This window comes from Nomascus leucogenys, chromosome 10, assembly GCF_006542625.1.
Source record: "Nomascus leucogenys isolate Asia chromosome 10, Asia_NLE_v1, whole genome shotgun sequence".
Lineage (NCBI taxonomy): Eukaryota > Metazoa > Chordata > Mammalia > Primates > Hylobatidae > Nomascus > Nomascus leucogenys.
In genome coordinates this window covers 72,082,240-72,104,647 of record NC_044390.1, presented here as the reverse complement: position 1 = coordinate 72,104,647, position 22,408 = coordinate 72,082,240, and the positions used below count along the sequence as shown (strand labels likewise).

Below are 22,408 nucleotides of genomic sequence, written 5' to 3'. Positions count from 1 at the left end.
CTGGTGGGGAAGAGGGATGCCGAAGGAGGCCACAGCCCTTCTCTCCTGGGCAGGCTCCCCAGAAAACTGCCCCCTCGCCGTCGTCCAGCGCCCCCATTCCCGACAGCTGTCTGCCAGGGCGCGGCCGGGGTCCAGGCGGGGCAGCACTGTCGCTCCCGGTCGCCGCCCCGCGGGCCACATCACCAAGGCCCGGGCTTCCCCGGCGGCGGCGCGGCTGCGCTTGCGCGGGGCTGCCGCGCGGGGGCGGGGCGGCGGGGAGTCAGGGGGCCGCGGGCGCCGGCGGCCGGGCTGTCAGCTCGGGGCCGCCGCCGCGCGAGGAGGCGCGGGAGCCAGGAAGGAGCCGTGGGCTGGGAGCCGCTGTCCTCCCCGCCACCACCGGTGCCGGGCACCAGGTGAATGCCCCTTCCATCCCCCGCCCCGGGTGTCTCGGTCCGGTCTGAGGAGACGGGGACCCTTCTCCTCACACCGGCCGCTGCCGCCGCCGCGCTCCGGAACAGGTGACCGTGGAGGGGAAGTCTCAGCTTCGGCCGCGGCGCCGCGTTCGGGCGCATCCCAGGTGCGGGAGGGAGGTGGGGCCGAAAGGCCTGGGCTCGGGACCCGGCGGCAGGGGCGCGGGGAGCGGTGGGAGAGGTCCCGCCCGAGCAGTCGTGCCCCCTGCGGACGCCTCTCCGGGCCGCCGGGCAGCGCCCTAGCCCAGGCCCCCGCGCCTGCCCCGCCTCGGGCTTAGGGAAGCTGTTCCGCGGCCACCGCGGACAAGCAGTCCCGGGCGCCCAAGGCAGGGGCAGGCGGCGGGTGGTGGCTGAGTGATGGCTGAAGGTGAGTTGGGAGGGAGATGCTGCGAGGCTGGCTCAGGCACACCCCGGATGCCTGTTCAGGGCTCCGCGAGTGCCCCGTCACCCTGTTCTTTCATTCTTTATATACACGGAGCATATCTCAATTTTAAAAGCCCAAATGCTCATTTATAGAGATGACACATATCTATGTGTTACCGATATACATGGATATGTATATTACGTATATATGTCATCTTTTTTTGTAGTGGACAATTTTTAAATTGAGATATACATCACGTGCCATAAAACTCATTCTTCTAAAGTGTGGCTTTTAATATATTCACAAAGTTTTCCAAATATGACCACTATCCAGATCATCATCCCCAAAAGAAACCCCGTCTCTCTTAATAATCACTCCTCATTTCCCCTTGACCCCACCCCACTAGCCACCACTAATCTACTTTCTGTTTATATGGGTTTGTCTATTGTGGAAATCTCATATAAGTGGAAGCGTACAATATGTGGTTTTTGTGTCTGGCGTCTTTCATATACCGTAATGTTTTCAAGTTTCATTCATGTTGTAGTATGTATCAGTACTTTACTTTTTATAGCATATTAATATTGTTGTATCAGTGTACCACATTTGTTTAGTCATCAGTTGATGGACATTTGGGTTGTTTCCAGTTTTTGGCCATTGTGTGTAATGCTGCTATGCACATTTGTTTACGCATTTTTGTGGACATGTGTTTTCAGTGCTCTTGGGTATATACCTAGGAGGGCAATTGCTCCGTGTTTCACTTTTTGAGGAACTGCCAAGCAAAGCAGCTGTACCATTTTACATTCCCACGAAGCAGTGTATGAGGGTTCCGATTTCTTCACATCTTCCCCAAGGCTTGTTACTTTTTTACTGGTTATTTTTTATTATAGCCATCCTAGTGAGTGTGGAATGGTATCTCTTTGTGGTTTTGATTTGCATTTCTCTAATGACTGTGGATGCTGAGCATCTTTTCATGTGCTTATTGGCCATTCATATATTTTCTTTGGAGGAAATGTTCATATCTTTTACCCATATTTTAACTGGGCTGCTTAGCTTTTTATTTTTATTTATTTATTTATTTGGAGACTGACTCTCAGTCTGTCACCCAGGCTGGAGTGCAGTGGTGCAATCTTGGCTCACTGCAACCTCCACCTCCGGGGTTCAAGCGATTCTCCTGCCTCAGTCTCCCAAGTAGCTGGGACTACAGGCACACACCACCATGCCCGGCTAATTTTTGTATTTTTAGTAGAGACATGGTTTCACCATGTTGGCCAGGTTGGTCTCCAACTCCTGAGTTCAAGTGATCTGCCCACCTCGGCTTCCCAAAGTGCTGGGATTACAGGCATAAGCCACCACGGCCAGTCTGGGTTGCTTAGCTTTTTATTGAGTTTTATTGTTCATTTATGGAAAAAAAATTTCTATTAATAGGTTTGGATACTGGCACTGACTTGAAAAAATCCAACCAATCTGATACCGAAAAACTTAATGCTTATTCTTGGGTAAAGGTTGAATAAGTGCCACTTCATTCTTTAAGAATACCCTACCTGTTCATTCTTGGACATCTTACTGCCCCTTTACATTTACTGCCCTGGTATTTTGAGCAAAGCTACAGAAGGCATATTCCTGACTGGAGTCAAGAGAGACCACCCTTAATTGGTATTTTCATATATTCTATGCTCAATTTGAAAATCCCAGTTATCACTTTAATTACAAATAATTTATATTGGTGGCCAGCTGAACAAACTAACAGTAAATGGCAAGCACAAATTACTCAAAATTTTATATGTTTAACTTCTCAGTAAAGTGGAGAATCTTGTTTTCTTAAGTTTGTGCAGTGTAGTTTTTATTACAATTATGTTCATGTGTGGGTGGTAAATAAATATTTTTGATGGGACTAAAGTTAAGAGCCACTTACAGCTAAATGAATGCTGCTGTGCTTATTTCATGGTTAATTTCTGAGTTTACACAAATTCAGCATCAGGTCTTTCGTGGCAAAAAAAAAAAACACCTAAAAAGACCTGATGTTACCTCCCAGGAATGCAAACTCAATTTTCCACTGATCTAATATGATTGTTGTTAAAGAAAAAGATTATTCGATGGTACTTGTTAAAGTGTGGTAAAGAAGTCTATTCAGGACCACTGTGATAGGTAAAGTGACCATGGAATGGGATTTTGCAGTGTGGGAGGAAGACTAGGCTCAATTCTGAATACGGCATGGGCATATGGGAATTTATAGCCAAGGAGCAGTGTCATGGTCAGTGGACAGAAAAGTACTGAGAGGAAACATCGGGGGTAGCAGATATTCAGATCAAACCAACCTAACAGGATTCTTGTTGAAGACAGGCCAGAGTGATCAGACACCACCTGGGGGACAGTGGAAGCTGAGGAACCTGAGGAACCTAATCAGGTTGTGAGGGTAATCAGGTAGCGAGGGTAATCAGAAAGCAAGGGCCGGCTGGGTGCAGTGGTTCATGCTTGTAATCCCAGCACTTTGGGAGGCTGAGGCGGGCAGATCACCTGAGGTTGGGAGTTCGAGACCAGACTGGCCAACATGGTGAAACCCTGTCTCTACTAAAAATACAAAAATTAGCCTGGTGTGGTGGCCGGCACCTGTAATCCCAGCTTCTCAGAAGGCTGAGGCAGGAGAATTGCTTGAACCCAGAAGGTGGTGGAGGTTGCAGTGAGCCGAGATCACGCCACTGCACTCCAGCCTGGGCGACAGAGCAAAACTTCGTCTTAACTCAAAAAAAAAAAAAAAAAAAAAAAAAAGGCAAGGGCCAAGAGTCAGGGGCTGTTCCCAAACTGACTTAGCAAGGTTCTTTGATAAAACTACATTTTACAAGGAAGTGCACAGATGGGCCTAGAAGGTTCAGGGGCCTGAGTAAAATTTCGTCAAGAAAAGAATCTTTGTCATTGTTTAAAAGTATACTTCCCAATTTCCAAAACTTTACAGAAAATACAAGTAAAGGTTCCAGATGGAAATAATAGCTAAGCAACTGATAAAAAGCATGTGAAGCATAGCCTAACTCTGCTCTTCCACCTATACATTACAAAATGATGGATATATGAATAAACTCTTTTATGCCACTGCCTTTATTTAGAAGAATGAGGCTGGTAATTTCGGGTTTATAACCTAAAATGTGTTTTTACTTTGTTTTAACTAATTATTATCAAACGTATTGAAAATATAAACTATCCAACCTAATATTGATTGTTACCAACTTACCCAATGGATGTACAAATATCCTGCAGCTACAGATGTTTTCTCAAATTGTCCTTCTCTGCCTACTGGGGTTTTTAGTGGCGCTTATTGGGAAGGACTGAAAGTAGAGGGCAATTGGGAATCGCTATGGAGATATCCCTGAGAAGTGATGGTCACAGCTGACCTGTCTCCTTTATGGTAGATGAGGGTAGGGACCCCTTTTCTTCTCTCTGAACATACTGTAGTTAGATTTATTTAGCTTAAAAATAACAAATACAGAAATATTTAGATGGAAATGACTAGAGCTGTCAGTTATTCTATTTTAATGTGAATGGATTTAATCAGATTGCTTTCTTCTTGGTTAGCTACACTAAGGAAGTGGGAGTTTTGACTTGAGGAGGGATAGTAGATGTATTATGAGATCGTGGAACATTTTGGAATACTGGGTAAAGTTTGCCCTACTTCTGAAAGTGAGGATGTTAAAAAATGGAAAGCTTTAGATAGCAGGAGGGATCTGAAAGATGATAAAAAAGAAAAGCAAGAAGGAAACAATTTGGAAGGAAAGGTTGTAGGATATAAAGACAGATTCGACTTATTTAGACATTTTTGCCCAAGAAAAATGTCTAAATAGGAAAAGTGGAAATCTTTTCCTTCATTTGATCCCTCTTTCCTTTTGCCCCACCTTGCTCCTCTGTGCTAACTGTTCTCCTAGGACCCAGAAATTAGACTGGGATTACTGTTGTTCACACTGAAGCTTTCAAGTGTGCTAGTTACACCCCTTCTCTCTCCATATTCTAGTCAAATTGAGATCAGACTAAAGCCAGATAAGGATTTAAATACTATTAAAATAATAGTGTAATTTTCATTTCTGATAAAGCTGGATTGGAGAACTGAGCTTAGACCCATGCTTACTGTTCTTTCTTAATTTACCTACCCAGATGAAACTGTTGCACCAGGAAATGGAAGGGAAAGTCCTGTCCTAAGGAGCTTATCTTGTAGCAGTTAGAATGGAACGGAAAACTTTCTCTCCTTGAGGGCACAGCAAGTCCAAGAGAGCCAGTGAGAGCTCAGGGGTGGAGCCTGTGTGAAAAGTTGACCTTTATACCTATCCTAGCAATTAGATAAGTCACTTTCCTGTGGGAGGAATTAGTGATGGGGGTGGAGAGAAAGAGAAGTGTTCCTTTACTCTTGTTTTCTCCTACTTAGAGGAGTGAAAGTTCTGTTGTCATTGCGGAGAGAAGTAAACAGCCATCCTCTCATAGTTAAGTATGTTATGGGAAATAAATAGTGTTTTGTAGGCTAGCCTAGGAACTAATTCACCATTTCAAACAATGAACTGACTATATATTTTCCTTGGAAATAACTAAATCTCTTAGAAACTTTTGAGGGATTATTTTATTGTGTAGTTGAATATATAGATTATTCAAGTCTATTTCCTTGTTTTACCAGTACTGGTTAAATATTTATGGAATGTCTAATACGTAACAGGCAGTGGGCTAGGCTTTGGGATTCAGTGGTGAACAAGAATGGGTCCTTGCTCTAGGAGTTACAACCTAGAAAAACAATTAGTACAAGTACCATTACAATAAAGCATAATAAGCATTGGTTAAGTGTAGAGTGCTTTGGAGCCACAGAAGAAGGGGAACTTATCTATGAGGGCCAGGGACATGATGTTTAAGAGCTGAGATCTTAAGTTGAATAGGAAGTAGCTAGGTAAAAGGGAAGAGTGAGGTTGAGCAAAAGTGTTTTGAGCAAAAAGAACATGTGGAAAGGCCAAGAGGTGTGAGAATGTGGTACACTAAAGTGCAATTTTTTTTCTTTAACTGCAGGCACCTAGTAGTAGATTGTGAAAGCAAATTAGTGAGTTGTAATCCACATGTTTTTTAAAAGAAATACAATAGAAAATAAGGGTGTGCCACTCACAGATACTTACTGGATTGTAGGGGTAAGTACGGGTGTTTATGCAGGATTTAGTTAACCTTATTAAAGAAGTTGGATTTATCTTAGAGGAAATGACAAACTATTGAAAAGTTCTAATCGGGTCCTGATTAGAGATCTTTAGAAAAAGATCTCTTTGGGTACCTGGTCTTTCTTAACTCGGATGTCAACTTCAAATTCATTGGCCCAGCGTTACAGGTATTCCAAAACCTGGTTCCAATCTATTTCTTGTAAAAAATCTTCCCACTATTTTTGTGATTGGAATCTCCCAGTTCGTAAGGATTCATTTGCCTAAGTACCTTTGCACCAAGACCAAAAGGTCTGTGAGAACAGATTTCACTTCTGTCCTTTAACATTGAGTCTCTGGCAACTAGTGTAGTGCCTGGCTCACAATAGAGACTAAGCGAATCTTCGTTGATAGAGTCTAAATACCTTTACTATTAGGAACATTATGCAGTAGTAGACATGACGTTGCTGTTTCTAGTAATGTCTGCTTTGGGACAAAGAAAAAGTTTTCATTCAAATTTTTTTTCTCAGTTGAAATCATGTTAATGATAGAACTGCATACATTTATTAAAAAGATAATTTAACAGAGGGCGTTCTTACATTGAAACAGTAGTAGAGATAATAAAAAGAACAATAAACACTGTGGTTTTGATGTTTTTCCCAGGAGTACAGGGCAGTGACACAGATTGCTCACAGGAGCAGCCAATCCAGAAATCATTTCTGTTTTGTTTGAACTTAGAGGCATTCTCTGAGCACTCACCCAAAGGCAGTGTTAGAAAAAGGGTTAAGGACAAAAGGAATAAATTATTAGGTTGGTGCAAAAGTAATTGCAGTTTTTGCAATTAAAAGTAATGACAAAAACTGCAATTACTTTTGTACCAACCTAAATGGATAAAATATATCAATCATATAAACTTAATGAAGAATCAACAGAAAAGAGATTTTGTTCTTACAAATGAAAATAGAACATCCATATACCCTAAAGAATTTACAAATAAGAATTTAATGATGTCAGTTTGTTGCCAGAGAATGATTCTACTGTCACAGTATTATGACTTCACAGAATTAAATTGTGAAATCCTACCATAAAGGAAAAATTCTTTTAGTGTTTGGTTCTGATCAGTGGTAAAAGAAGTTACGAAAAGTTCATAAAAGGTAAGGAGATTTCAGTTCTGATTCAAATTTATCTTACTAAATTTTTGATTTGTGAAAAATTTTGCTTGTTAGTTTTTAAGTTAGGGTTTATGTATCTTAAACTGGATTGCCAAAATCAAATTTTGCTAATATGAGATGGCTTTTTAAAAGCAATCAGAGGATTTTATCTTTTTATATTCCACAGAGCCTTAATTTAAGTAGTACATTGTAGAACTAAATGGAAACTGTTAACTTGTATAAATTTATCCTAAGGAAATAACTCTAAATATGGGAAAGTACTAGGCACAGAGATATTCATTTTCATTGCAATGTAATTTCGCCAAATAATGTCCTGCTATAGAGAAATGATTTACTAAAATATGGGAATCCATTTGAAAAAGTTTAACCATTAAAAATACTTTTTTAGAGCAATAGTTTCTTCCTGTTAATTACTTTTTAAATTAAAAAGTAAAAAGTACTCAAAAGTTCAAATAATATAAAAATATGTAGAATCAAAAAAAGTGAAAATGATATTTCAATCTTGCTATTACTGCTTACCCCTCCCCCAGCCGAGTCAATCTAGGCATACCCAGTTCCTTAGAGGTAAATGCTTTGAGCACTTTGGTATTTGCCTTGCAGATCTTTTTCTAATCCAGTGGTTTTTAAACTGTGAGGAGTTATTTCAGGGTCTTCTCAAGTTGGGTAATATGGGGACCCAGTGGGTGGAAACCAGGGTGCTTCAATGGGTACTGCTTTGCTTTTACAAAACTGTTTTATATATTGGGATTTCACATAGGGTTTAATTTAAATAAAGGGTTCCTCTGCATTAAAAATAAAGGTTTAGGCAGCCACAGTTCCTGTAGTCCCAGCTATCTCAGGAGACTGAGGTGGGAGGGTGGCTTGAGTTCAGGAGTTCGTGACCAGCCTGGGAAAAGTAGTGAGACTGTGTTAGTCCGTTCTCACAGAGCTATAAAGAAATACCCAAGGCTGGCTAATTTATAAAGGAAAGAGGTTTAATTGACTCACAGTTCCACATGGGGAGGCCTCAGGAAACTTAGTCATGGCAGAAGGCGAAGGGGAAGAAAAGACCTTCTTCACATGGCAACAGGAGAGAGAGAAGTGTGAGGAGCGAAGGCAGAACAGTCCCTTATAAAACCATCAGATCTCATGAGAACTCACTCAAAATCATTAGAACAGCGTGGGGGAGTCCACCCCTCTGATCCAACCACCTCCCACCAGGTCTCTTCCTAGACACGTGGAGCTTATGGGGATTACAATTCAAGATCAGATTTGGGTGGGGACACAACCAAAGCATATCAGAGACCCTGTCTCAAAATTAAAATACATGAATAAATGGAAGTTATTTATTCTTCCCCATTTAGAACTGTCCTCATTTAGAAAACAAAGTCCTAAGCCCCCTAGTCAGGCATTCCATGTCTTCCCCAAGTTTCTCATTTTGCTGCTTGATCATATTGAATAATCTACTCATACCTTCCCATTTTCCCATCAGTTTTCTGCCTGATTACCATTCACCTTGTTGAAAGGCGCTTTTCCTTCTTCCCCCTTCCCACCTCCCCTCAATTTCTCTAAATCTTACCTGTTCTTAAAGGTTCAGTGCACCGGCCAGGCACAGTGGCTCACACCTGTAATCCCAGTACTTTGGGAGGCTGAGGCAGGCAGATCACCTGAGGTCGGGAGTTCGAGACCAGCCTGACCAACATGGAGAAACCTCGTCCTTACTAAAAATACAATATTAGCCGGGCATGGTGACGCATGCCTGTAATCCCAGCTACTCAGGAGGCTGAGGCAGGAGAATTGCTTGAACCCGGGAGGCAGAGGTTGTGGTGAGCTGAGATCATGCCATTGCACTCCAGCCTGGGCAACAAGAGCGAAACTCCATCTAAAAAAAAAAAAGTTTAGCTCACCATCATTTTGTTCATTCCTCCTTTCAACTTGTAGTTGGTGAATACTTACATTTTGTCTAATACTGTGTGGATAATTTGCAGAATTTTGTAGCAAAAGCTACAAAATTAAAGGATGATCTTTATGTAAATCTGTATGTAACTCTTTATGTAAAGGATGATCTTAATGTAAATAAGTGGAATAATGTGTTATAAAGTAAGAGCATTCTGGGAGCAGGTACTAAAGTTATAAGTGTTCTCTTATTTCTTCCACACTGTTTTTTGTATTGGTACTTATAAACAAGGCAATTTATGATATGATTACTTTTCTGGATCTTCAGAAAATATTTGTTCATTTTATTTATTTATTTATTTATTTGAGACGGAGTTTCGCTTTTGTTACCCAGGCTGGAGTGCAATAGTGTGATCTCGGCTCACTGCAGGCTCTCCCTCCTGGGTTCAAGCGATTCTCCTGCCTCAGTCTCCCAAGTAGCTGGGATTACAGGCATGCAACACCATGCCCCGCTAATTTTGTATTTTTAGTAGAGACGGGGTTTTTCCATGTTGGTCAGGCTGGTCTCGAACTCCTGACCTCAGGTGATCTGCCTACCTCGGCCTCCCAAAGTGCTAGGATCACAGGCATGAGCCACCACGCCCAGCCATATTTGTTCACTTATTGATTGAGTAACAGAGGATAGTGCAGAGATAGTTCACCTATGAATCAGAGGTGAAACCTGGGAAGGAGCTGTTTCCATTCTTGAGCAATAAACTATGTTCAAAAATAACTTGAATCCAGTTTACTAGGTTCCAGTGTTTGGCATGAAAGGAGCTGAGAGGGAACACTGATGATACACCTTGGTTCTATCATCCTCGTGCCCATGGCTGCGTACACTGGTGCCAGAGGATTATAACACAGAGAAATGTCTACAGGGGCTTCCTTATCATTAACTGGTTAGTCAGAAAGTCATAAACTCAAGTCTTGTGTCTTTATCTTACTACCGTTGTAACTTTGGGCATATTATTTAACCTCTCTGAGATGCAGTTTTCTAAACTGTAAAGGATGAACATACTTATCTTCTAGGTTTTTTTTTACAAAAGATAAAATGAGGTCAGTATATATAAGAGAAAGCGATTCTTTTTGCTTTAAGTAGTATTGATGTAGATAGAATGGGTGATCTTTCCTTTAGGTTTAAATTTTTATATATTTTGTAGGTCTTATTGATTAGAGTTTAGTTCTTTGGAGCAGTGCTTTTTTAGTCTGAGAGTGGCATTTTTATAAGCTATTCATATTCCTGGTAAGTATAAATGATGTAGGAAGCAAATTAGGCCAAAGGACTACTTCCTGGAGAAATAAACATTTTTTCGTCATTATCCAGTGTATTCTACTGGGACTTAATGAAAGGCTACTATTATAAATATGACAAAGAAAGCAAAATTTTTAGGGATCCCTAGTTCCCAAAAGCTCAGCTGCTACATTATATCTACTACATTCGCCTGTCTTTTAGATAAGAAACAATAAAGAATTTCCGTAATAACAATTTTAATTATTTCCAAGAAAAGTCAGCAAACTCTGTTGTCACATTTCTAGATCAGTGGAGTTTCAAAATGACCCCAGGCAAACTCATGGTGGATTCTAATGCTTTCATGAGTTCTGGTTGAGTAGACTTAGTTCATTAGCCCAGGATAACCCTTATCGTATGATTTAAGATAATCTGGTTTATGTGTAAATTATAAAAATGTTATTTAGATGTCCTTTGTAAATTAAAATATATATGAGATATGATATTTAAATTAAAAAACAGTATTAGGGCTAGTTCCTTATCCAACTTTCATTGTCTTTTTTTCCTTTTAAAACATTGTGGTTCCCTGAAGACTTGTACTTTTTGGTATATATATGTACCATTTAGTATGTATTTATATTGGTCAGTGCATATATATATATATATGTAAAATATGTATGTAATTTAAAAAATATACTGGCAATTTAATTTAATGAAAAATAGGATGTTATATAAAATATAAATATTAAAATCCAGTTGATTTTTTTTTATAGAAAATTAGAACAAAACAGTTCATCTTAAAATTAAAAGCCAATGGCCAGGCGTGGTGGCTCACGCCTGGAATCTCAGCACTTTGGGAGGCTGAGGTGGGTGGACCTGAGGTCAGGAGATCCAGACCAGCCTGGCCAACATGGTGAAACTTCGTCTCTACTAAAAATACAAAATTTAGCCAAGCATACCGGTGGTGCATACCTGTAGTCCCAGCTACTCAGGAGGCTGAGGCAGAAGAATTGCTTGAACCCAGGAGGTAGAGGTTGCAGTGAGCCGAGATCGCACCACTGCACTCCAGCCTCGGCGACAGAGTGAAACTTTGTCTCAAAAAAAAGAAAAAAAAAGATAAAAATAAAAGCCGGCAATTCAGTACAGCAACGTACAACATTTTTGTGATTGTATGACATAGTATATTTCATTGGTAAGAGGAGAAAGAGGTGGGAAGTTAGGTTTTGAGCCTTTTATAAAAACGTGTAATAATAGTGATGAATAATGGTAATATTAGCTAACATTTATTGAAGTTTGTTCTAAGCACTTTATATGTATTAAGCCATTTAATCCTCACCGTAAACCAGTGAAGGAGATGTATTTACATAAGAAAACTGAGGTATAGAGGCATAGGTCCCACAGTTAGTGAAAGTCAGGATGTAAGCCAGTTTGACTCTGAAGCCCTAGCTCTTAACTGCTCTCTTTATCATTAGTGTGTTGACACTTCTTGACAGTTAATTTTTGGAAGCAGATTATCTCTCTTAATTGAAGTGTGAAGATTTGACAAGTAAGTCACTTGCAATTCCCCCGTAAAAATCACTCAATACAAGTCATCTTTCATCGAATGAAAGCATTGCAAACATCTCAGTAAAATTTGGACAATTTCAAACATAGCATAAAGTACTTGCCATAAAGATTCCACATGAGTAATACAACTTTAAATAAGCAGTTAGTATTCTCCTTTTAAAAATATGCCTGGGCCAGATGTGGTGGCCCATACCTGTAAACTCAACACTTTGGGAAGCCAAGGTGGGAAGATAGCTTGTGGCCAGAAGTTCAAGACCAGTCTGAGCAATGTAGTGAGACTGTCTCCACAAAAAATTTTTAAAAATTAGTTTGGTATAGTGGCATGCACCTGTAGTTCCAGCTACTAGAGAGGCTGAGGTGGGAAGATTGCTTGAGCCCAGGAGTTCAAGGAAAAAGTGAGCCAGGATCACACCCTGCACTCCATCCTGTTCCTCCTGGGCAACAGAGTGAGACCTTGTCTCTACAAAAAAAAAAAAGAAAAAAAAAGAAAAAGAAAAAGAAAGTGCCTGATTGAAATTTGTAAACTCAGTTATTGGATTTTGATTGTATATGGATTTTATAACTTGAATTTAAAACTCCTATGCTACTTCTTAGAATAAAAAATCTATTCCTTTCTCAATCCCTGGGAACAATGCTTAATATGCAATCGAAGCATGTTTGAGCACTAGAAAGGGTCGCCAAAAAAGATTAAAAATTTTTAATGTTTTATCATTTTTTAAAAACAATGAAGTAGAATTCATGGGGGAAAATCATACTTTTTTTGACTCTTATACTCGTTTTGTTTGGCGTTATTTTCATTTTGAATTATATATGATGGATTGAAGGGGAGATACACCATGGACTTGGTGTATCACCTTGCTTCACCTTGGAGGTTGATGGTTCATTTGTAGTTATTTATTCACAAGTATGTAACCTATATAAGATATAAGTGAATTATGGCTATGAAAAAATGGAGTACAGCAGAATTCTGAATTGTTTGAAAGTATTTAGAATGTATTAATTGAATGAAGGCTGTTGCCTTTTATTTAAAGATAACTGTAGAATATTGATTGAGACAATTTTTTGGATATGTTATAAAATGGAAAAAGCAGGATGCAAAGCAGTATGTCCAATATGAGCCTATTTTTGTTTTAAACATATATTTGGAAAAAATATAGTAAATTTATATATACCAATACGTCATCAATGACTATCTCTGGATGGTGGATTTTCAGGATAAACAAGTTTTTGTTTATCTTTTGTGGTTTCTTTCTCTTTTCTTTTTTTTTTTTGAGGCAGGGTCTCGCTCTGTCGCCCATGCTGGAGTGCAGTGGTGAAATCTCGGCTCACTGCAAGCTCCACCTCCCGCGTTCACACCATTCTCCTGCCTCAGCCTCTTGAGTAGCTGGGACTACGGGCGCCTGCCACCACACCCAGCTAATTTTTTGTATTTTTAGTAGAGACAGGGTTTCACCGTGTTAGCCAGGATGGTCTCAATCTCCTGACTTTGTGATCTGCACCCCCTTGGCCCCCCAAAGTGCTGGGATTACAGGTGTGAGCTACTGCGCCCAGCCTTCTTTTCTTTTCTTACTTTTTATTTTTATTTTTTATTTTTTTGTGATGGAGTCTTGCTCTGTTGCCCAGGCTGGAGTGCAGTGGTGCAATCTCGGCTCACTGCAACCTCGCCTCCTGGGTTCAAGCAATTCTCCTGCCTCAGCCTCCCGAGTAGCTGGAATTACAGCTGTGCGCCACTAATTTTTGTATTTTTATTAGAGACAGGGTTTCACCATGTTGGCCAGGCTGGTCTTGAACTCCTGACCTCAGGTGATATGCCCACTTCAGCCTCCCAAAGTGCTAGGATAATAGGCATCAGCCACTGTGTGATGCCTGACCTCTTTTTTTTTTTTTTTACATCGAATACATATTAGTCTTATGAAAAAAATTAAAACAATAGAAGATAACTCTATGCCAGTGGATATTAGAAACACACTTTTAACTAATCTGCGAAAGAAGGGTAGTTGGGAATTTTTATGAGCAGAGATCACTATATGACAGCTAAATTGGCCTTTGGGGTGGTTTTGAGAATAGTTTTAGCCTAAATTTCAAGTTGGGCTTAGAACTCTCCAGAAAAGAGTTCTTTTGAAAACAAACAAACAAACTCACAAACTGGTATTTGAATAAAGTAGTGCTCAGCCCTGACCAAAGGGTAGAAGAGAAACTTGATTGCAGGAGTAAAGAACTCAGAGTTAGGTCGTTGTTTCAACTTGATGCCAAGATAATTGAGTAACATGATACTATGTACCTGTGATTTACGTAATCTCAATTTAGTTTCTTGTGATTAGTTGGTGCACTTGAACTGATTTACGGAAAGTGCAGTTTGGGGAAGGTAGAAGCTTGGCCTCATCCCTTGCATGGTGCCATTATGAAGGTGTCCCAGTAAGGGAAGGTGATGTTAGGCCACCACCTGAGGAAGACCTTGGTGTGGAGGCTGTCCTGCACTGCCCACTTCATAATCTAATGGGAGGTAATGTGCTTCAGTGCTACCAGTTCATGGTAGAGTGCTACTTCTTTCTGGGAATAGGGGAAAGAGAAGGGCTTGTGGATGAGTCCTCCAAGTAAGTATTTAAGATGTGATAGCCGTGAAAATTATGAGATATTCGTGGTCTAAAATTGTAGAGTAAAAATGATAACCTTACAGATGGCAAGTAATTTTTTTCCTTTTCCTTTTTTCCTTTTTTTTTTTTTTTTGCAGTTGCAAGATTTAATAGAGTGAAAACAGAGCTCCCATACAAAGGGAGGTGACCCAAAAAGGGTAGCTGTTGCCACCTCGAATGCCTGGGTTTATATCCCAATCATTGTCCCTCCCGCTGTGCTCTCAGGCGATAGATGATTGGCTATTTCTTTACCTACTATTTTTGCCTAATTAGCATTTTAGTGAGCTCTCTTTACTACCTGATTGTTTGGGTGTGGGCTAAGTTGTAAGCCCCATGTTTAAAGGTGGATGCAGTCACCTTCCCAGCTAGGCTTAGGGATTCTTAGTCGGCCTAGGAAATCCAGCTAGTCCTGTCTCTCAGACCCTCCTCTCAACAGGAAAACCCAAGTGCTGTTGGGGAGGTTGGCCGATGACCGCTGTAACTGCTTCCTGCTGAATTGGGGCGTAATAGGGGTTGTGCAGTTGAGATTTCCTCAGGAGGGGTGCCTTCAATGTCATTAACATTGCAGCATGGGCTAGCAGGCCGGTCCAGCGGTCTGCGGTAGATCTTAGTCATGGACTGCATCTGGAGCTCCATTTGAAGAACCATTTGTAGCTTTACAGCTTTGATTCTGGAAGAGACAAACTTAACAAGGAGGTTAAAGATGCAGGGTCAAAAGAGGAGTAGCAATATTATAGCTGCTAGAGGTCCTAAGAAGGGGAGAATCCAGGGCATCCATTGGCCGAGAAGTCCCCAGGGTCCGGTGTTTCGAAGCTCCTCTGCTCTACATTGTATTTGATCTCGATTTTCTTTAACTTTCTCGGTGACGATTCCAGATTGTTTAGTTTTCTTAAAAAGATAATTATGTTTTTCTTCTAAGCGTTGATACATTGGCTCCCTTTCTTCCTTTCTCTTCTCTTAAAAAGAAGGTTTTTGCTTTTTTTCCTTTTAAACTTTAACCCATTGGCATCTTTTCTGCACCTTAAAATTCTGGAAGGTTTTAACTTTCAGTTTAATTATACAGAGTCAAGTGTGTATTTTAATTTGGTCCTAGAGTGGGTTTTGCATTTTAAAAATTGAACTGTGAGAGTATAAAAATGTGTTAAGGATAAAGTATGGAAGTATACTTTTGTATGAATCCTGAATAACAATTTCTACTCATTTGAAATGCTAATGAACTGCAGTTATTTAGTTTCTAAATTTAGCTATTTCAGATTTATAAGTGCCAGGGAACTCACTATTTCTTGTAGGTATTTTTTATAAGCTGACTCTGTGTAACAAGATAGAGTACATAAGAATAAAACTTAAATAATACAACTTACAGAGTACCAGAGAAAATAAAACTATAAGTATAACATTAGATGAGTAAATCAATTATAAAATTTGAGTTTCAGACATAGCTGTAAGTTTCCTCACTGCTAAAGTAAAAAAAGCTGGCTCAATTTTTATTGAAGAAAAGCAAAAATACTATTTTTAAGTAGCAAGACCTTCTATAGCTGTAATTTCTAAATAAACGTTCCTGTGACTGTATAGGGGAAGAGGTGCTGAGTGATGAGGAGGTAAAGTTCTCTGAAATCATTTGCAGGAAATTAATGAATTTAACATGTTTTTTTGTTTTGTTTTGTTTGTTTTTTGACAAGATCTCACTCTATGGCCCAGGCTGGAGTGCAGTGATATGATCATGGCTTATTATAGCTTCGACTTCTCAGGCTCAGGTGATCCTCCCACCTCAGTCTCTGGAGTAGCTGAGAATACAGGCATGAGCCACCATGCCTGGCTAATTTTTGTATTTTTGTAGAGTCGGGTTTCTGCCATGTTGCTCAGGCTGGTCTCAAACTCCCTGGCTCAAGTGATCCACCTGCCTCAGCCTCCCAAAGTTCTAGGATTACAGGTGTGAGTCACTGTGCCCAGCCACATGTCAATCGTAAGAGAGAGTCAGTAAGTGTTTGGTAGTTTTTTAAAAATAAGATACATGTAAGAAATGTTTAAGATAGAGTAGGGGAAATAAATATACCTCTTTTTTTCTTGTTTAAAAGCACTTTCTCAACTTCAAAATAGAGTTCTCTAATTCACCTAGTTTGCCATCCATCTACTGGTTGACTTGTCTCAAACAGCAGCACTAATACTTTTGGTAATTGTTTGAATGAATAAAAACTGTTTATTCATTGCTGTCAGTTTAATCATAATTCCAAATTAAATGATTAAATTATTTTTCACTTTTTAAAATTTAATTTTACTTTAAGTTCTGGGAGACATGTTCAGAATGTGCAAGTTTGTTACATAGGTATACGTGTGCCATGGTGATTTGCTGCACCCATCAACCCATCATCTAGGTTTTAAGCCCCACATGCATTAGCTATTTGATATTTTCACTTTTCGGTTGCCTGGTTTGATAGGAGCTAGATATAATCTAACTGATAGAATGAACTGTACTCTGTTTATGAAATCCACTTAGTTCTTTGGACACATAGCATATTTATTCTGTCAACATTTTCTCAGTTAAGAGTTGGTTTAACTGGATTGTGTTTGAGTTGATTCATTGGCTTGCTTTTGATATATCCTTTTTCCAAATAAAAATTCCTTTAAAAAATTTATATTAATTTTTTTTGGGAGGCGAGAGTTGAGGGTTGTGATTCTGAGAACAAAATCAGTGTCTCTGGGTCTGGTTTTATTTGAAAAATTATTTGCGATGTATTGAGGATTTATTATATAGAGGATTTATTCAATGGATCCATTATTCTGTAGGCTTAAACAAATGCTTTACAAATGTTTAGTCATGTAGAAACTTTAGGATTGATAAGTGTTATGACATTATTCTTTTCTGTCAGTGGGCAACCCTAGAAATGAGCAATTGTTTTATGGAATCAGCTAGCTTTGGGGTATCAGTAGCTAAATTGTGTCTGTGATGTCTCAAGCTCTCAAGCTTTTGTGTTTGTGCAGATAATTCAGGACCACCCATTTTACAGCAATTCGGTGTTACTGACATGACAGTTGATTGTCCTTTCACCTCTCTTCCGTGTTCCCCAACTTGTTAAGAAAGTTTGATTTCACTCTCTGTTCCCTAAATGAAACCTATGTGAGTTCTTGAATTCAGTTTCAGTGGAAAGTTTCTAGGTTAAGCCAAAAAGTCAAGATTTTTCTTTGCAGCGCTATTCACAATAGCAAAGACATGGAATCAATGCAAATGTTCATCAGTGATAGACTGGATAAAGAAAACCTGGTACATATACACCATGGAATACTATACAGCCATAAAAAGGAATGATATAATGTTCTTTCCAGGGCCATGGATGAGACCGGAAGCCATTATCCTCAGCTAACTAACACAGGAACAGAAAACCAAACACCACATATTCTCACTTATAAGTGGGAGGTGAATGATGAGAACACATGGACATATGGTGGGGAACAATACACACTGGAGCCTGTCAGGGTGGGGGCGGGGGAAGGGAGAGCATTAGGAAGAACAGCTAACGGAAGCTGGGCTTAATACCTGGGTCATGGGTTGATCTGTTCAGCAAACCACCCTGGCATATATTTACCTATGTAACAAACCTGCACATCCTGAACATGTACCCCAGAACTTAAAATAAAAGTTGAAGAAAAAAAAAAAGATTTTTCTTAGGAGCTTTTTTTTTTTTTTTTTTGAGACGGAGTCTTGCTCTGTCGCTCAGAGGCAGGTGGATCACCTGAGGTCGGGATCACCATGATCTTGGCTCACTGCAACCTCTGCCTCCCGGTTTCAAGTAATTCTCCTGCCTCAGCCTCCCGAGTAGGTGGGACTACAGGCATCTGCCACCACGCCCAGCTAATTTTTTGTATTTTTAGTAGAGATGGGGTTTCACCCTATTGGCCAGGCTGGTCTCAAACTCCTGACCTCAGGTGATCCACCTGCCTTGGCCCTCCAAAATGCTGGGATTATAGGTGTGAACTACCATGCCCGGCCATGAGCTAACTTTATGTATTTTAGCCAAATAAATAAATAAATAAATAAATAAATAAATAAAAGGAGATAAAAGGGAGATACTTTCATTCCATTTTAGAGGTGAGCCTTTTTTTTTTAGCTTATGTTTTTTTTTTTTATTTTTATTTTTGTTTTTTGTTATACTTTAAGTTTTAGGGTACATGTGCACAATGTGCAGGTTAGTTACATATGTATACATGTGCCATGTTGGTGTGCTGCACCCATTAACTTGTCATTTAACAGTAGGTATATCTCCTAGTGCTATCCCTCCCCCCTTCCCCCCAGGTGAGCCTTTTAAAAAAATAAAAATAAAAATAATAAGGCTGGGCTCGGTGGCTCACGTCTGTTATCCCAGCACTTTGGGAAGCCGAGGCAGGTGGATCACCTGAGGTCGGGAGTTCAAGACCAGCCTGACCAACATGGAGAAACCCCGTCTCTACTAAAAATATTAAATTAGCTGGGGTGGTGGTGCATGCTTGTAATCCCAGCTAATTGGGAGGCTGAGGCAGGAGAATTGCTTGAACCTGGGAGGCAGAGGTTGCAGTGAGCTGAGATCACGCCATTGCACTCCAGCCTGGGCAAAAAGAGTGAAACTCCGTCTCAAAAAATAATAATAATAATAATAGGAAACAGAAACATAGAGGAGGTATACTTAAAGAAAAAATTAAAAGAACAGAATGTACCCTTGCAGAGTGGCAAAAGTAAGAATATATAATAACCATAAAATAAGTCGATTTCTAGGTGTGTCTGTATGTGTGTATGTGTGTCTGATAGTACTGTGGATTTTGATATGTTTATATAAATATACATACCTGCTCAACAAGTTCTGGGATTTTCAACTAAGTGAAATAATTACTGGTAATAGATTGCATTAAAACTTTTTCTTTTATTGTTGTGGGAAGAAAACAAAATGTTAAACTCTGATTTAATACCATCCTTAGTAATTAGGAATGACCTGTGCCTCCTGACTTTCAGTTCTACTGGATTTCCTAAGCATTGTTATTTAACTTTTGCAATGGAACAGAATGCCTCTTTCAGTACAATAGGCAGAGTTTCTCCAAGATTCTGGTTTGGTAGATCCACATACATACAATATACTTTGTTTTCTTTATTTTTAAAAATAAGCAATTTTATGACTGGGCATGGTGGCTCGTGCCTATAATACCAGCACTTTGGGAGGCATAGGCAGGAGGAAGTGATCACTTGAGGCCAGGAGTTTGAGACCAGCCTGGGGAACATAGCAAGACCCTGTCTGTACAAACTATTTAAAAATTAGCTGGGTGTGGTGTCCTGCACCTATAGTCCTAGCTACTCGGGAGGCTAAGGTGCAAGGATCACTTGAGTCCAGGAGTTTGAGGCTTCAGTGAGCTATGATTGCAACACTGCAGTCTAGCCTGAGTGACAGAACAAGACCCTTTTTTATTTTTGTAAGTAAAGTTGAATTCATAAGGAATGTCTGGTCTTATTTTCCTTTAAGTCAATGATTCCCTGACATGACTCTATAAACCAGTGGTAAACTATGACAAAAGTCTCACAGGAAACATGAAATGAACTTTTCCATAAATCTAAATGTGTTCAGTGAAAAGGACTGCCCTTTAGTCTGAGATTTTGTCCTTTCTACATTTTTGGTGTTAAAATGTATACTTATTTTTTAGGAAAAAATTGTTTTTAACTTTGTAAAATTTTGGGAGGAAATTTTGGTTTTTGAGATTCAAATGTTTGGAAGCCAGTGTTTTAAAACTCCTTGATCATAGACTGGAACCTTTAAGTGCTCAGTATATCAGAGAGACTCTCCTAAACTAAAATGGATAGGAATCTGTGGGTCAGATTACTTTTTAAAACATATACTTTTTAAATTAGCTGTTTTTTGTTAGGTCATGCTGTGATAATAAACAATTCCAAACTCTCAGTGGCTTTCTGGGACAAAGCTTTATTTCTTTCTCCTGTTATGTGTACCCTGTTGATTGCTGTGGGGTGGCTGTGGTTGCTGTATCTCTCCATCTGTCATTGTCTTGGGACCCAGTCTGAAGAAGCAGCAACTGCCTAGGACATGCCATTCTTATGACAGAGGGAGCAAAGAGACATAGCTGAATTGTTTCTGTTGTAGGTGTTGCTGCTGCTCTTATTCTGTTGGCCAAAGGGAGTCCCATGGCCAAACCTGATGCTAATGGAGATGAGGAAGTAGAATTCTCCTACAGTCCTTGCAAATGACAAGGCAACAGGTAGAGACAAGAATCCTCTTGTAGGAGGGGACCAATAATGGGGAGTAATAATAACATCCATCACAGTATTAATCACATCGAAGCAGTGTTGTATATGCACAATTTGAAGAACAATAATAAACACTAGGTATCCACCACCAAGCTTAAAAAATATAACCAATACCTTTGGAACCTCCTGGGTGCTTTTGTATCACTTCACCAAATGTAAGCACTCTTGGAATGTGTTTGTCATATCCTTATTCTTATATTCCATTGTATAGGTATGCCACAATGTGTCCTTTCTCATGGATTAATTCCATTTTTTTTTTTGCTAGTGTGAATAATGCTACCAAGAACATTCTTTCATGTGTCTTCTGGTGTACAGTGTGAATTTCTTTAGGGCAGGGATTTAAGGATGGAAATGCTGGACTGTGGGGCACATGCCTCTCAGTTTTGGTAGATAATGCCAAATTGTTTTCCAAAGTGCTTTTGGCAGTTTATACTTGCACAAGTAGGGCTGTATGCATTACCACTGCTTACATTCTTGTTCACACTTGAAAGCCTGATAATATCAAATGATTCCTTTTTGAATGTATCGGGAGGTGCTTCTCAAAGTAACACAAATCCTTTGGGATACCATTTAAAGTACAGATTTCAATTCAGGAGGTTGAGTTGGGATGGGAGCTGACTGAGGTCCTGCATTTCTTAGTCTCCCAGTTGATGCCATGCCATTGGACCCGAGACCACACTTTGATAACAAGAATCTAAGGCACTAAATACAGTCATGCATCACTTAATGAAGGGCTTAACGATGGGGATAAATTCTGAGAAATGTGTTGTTAGATGCATTTCATCATTGCGTATCATAGAGTATGTTAACACAAACCTAGATGGTAGAGCCTACCACACACCAAGGCTGTGTGGTATGGCCTATTGCTCCTAGGCTACAGTACAGTAACGTGCTATACAGGTTTGTATAGCACATTACTCTACTGAATATTATAGGCAGTTGTTACACAATGGTAAGTATTTGTGTATCTAAAAATAGAAAACGTATAGTAAAAACACAGTATAAAAAATAAAAAATGATACGCCTGTATAGGGCACTTACCATGAATGGAGTTTTCAGTACTGGAAGTTGCTCTGGGTGAGTCGGTAAGTGAGTGGTGAGTGAATGTGAAGGGCTAGGACATTACTGTGCACTACTGTAGACTTTATAAACAGGCTACACAAAATGTACAAAAATATTTTTCTTTGTTAAACTATAGCTTACTGTAACTTTTAATTTTTCATTGTTTCAATTTTAATTTAAAAAATTGTTTAGAGGCAGGGTCTTGCTCTGTCATCCACTGGGGTGCAGTGCACAATCATAGCTCACTGTAATCTTGTGCTCCTGGACTCAAGGAAAACTCCTGCCTTGGCCTCCCAAAGTGTTGGGATTACAGGCATGAGCCACTGCACCCAGCCTGTAACATTTTTACTTTATAAACTTTAAATATTAAAAATATTGACTTTTGTAATAATACTTAGCTTAAAACACACACACATTGTACAGCTGCACAAAATATTTTCCTTCTTTGTTTCCTTATTCTATATACTTTTTTCAATTTTTGTTTTTTTCTTTTACTTTTAAAAACCTTTTTATTAAAATCTAAGACACACACTGATATAGTTTGGCTCTGTGTCCCCACCCAAATCTTATCTTGTTGCTCCCATAATTCCCATGTGTTGTGG

At 39.6% G+C, this 22,408-nt stretch overlaps 1 protein-coding gene across 1 annotated transcript in view; it reads left to right on the top strand.

Moving 5' to 3' along the window:
• The first annotated feature begins 275 nt into the window (after nucleotides 1-275).
• Nucleotides 276-22,408, top strand: part of SLC41A2 (solute carrier family 41 member 2) — a 153,063-nt gene continuing 130,930 nt past the window's right edge. The window contains exon 1 of the mRNA XM_030821290.1: nucleotides 276-392. The gene's annotated coding sequence lies outside the window, so the exon portion shown is untranslated. The remainder of the gene's footprint in view (nucleotides 393-22,408) is intronic.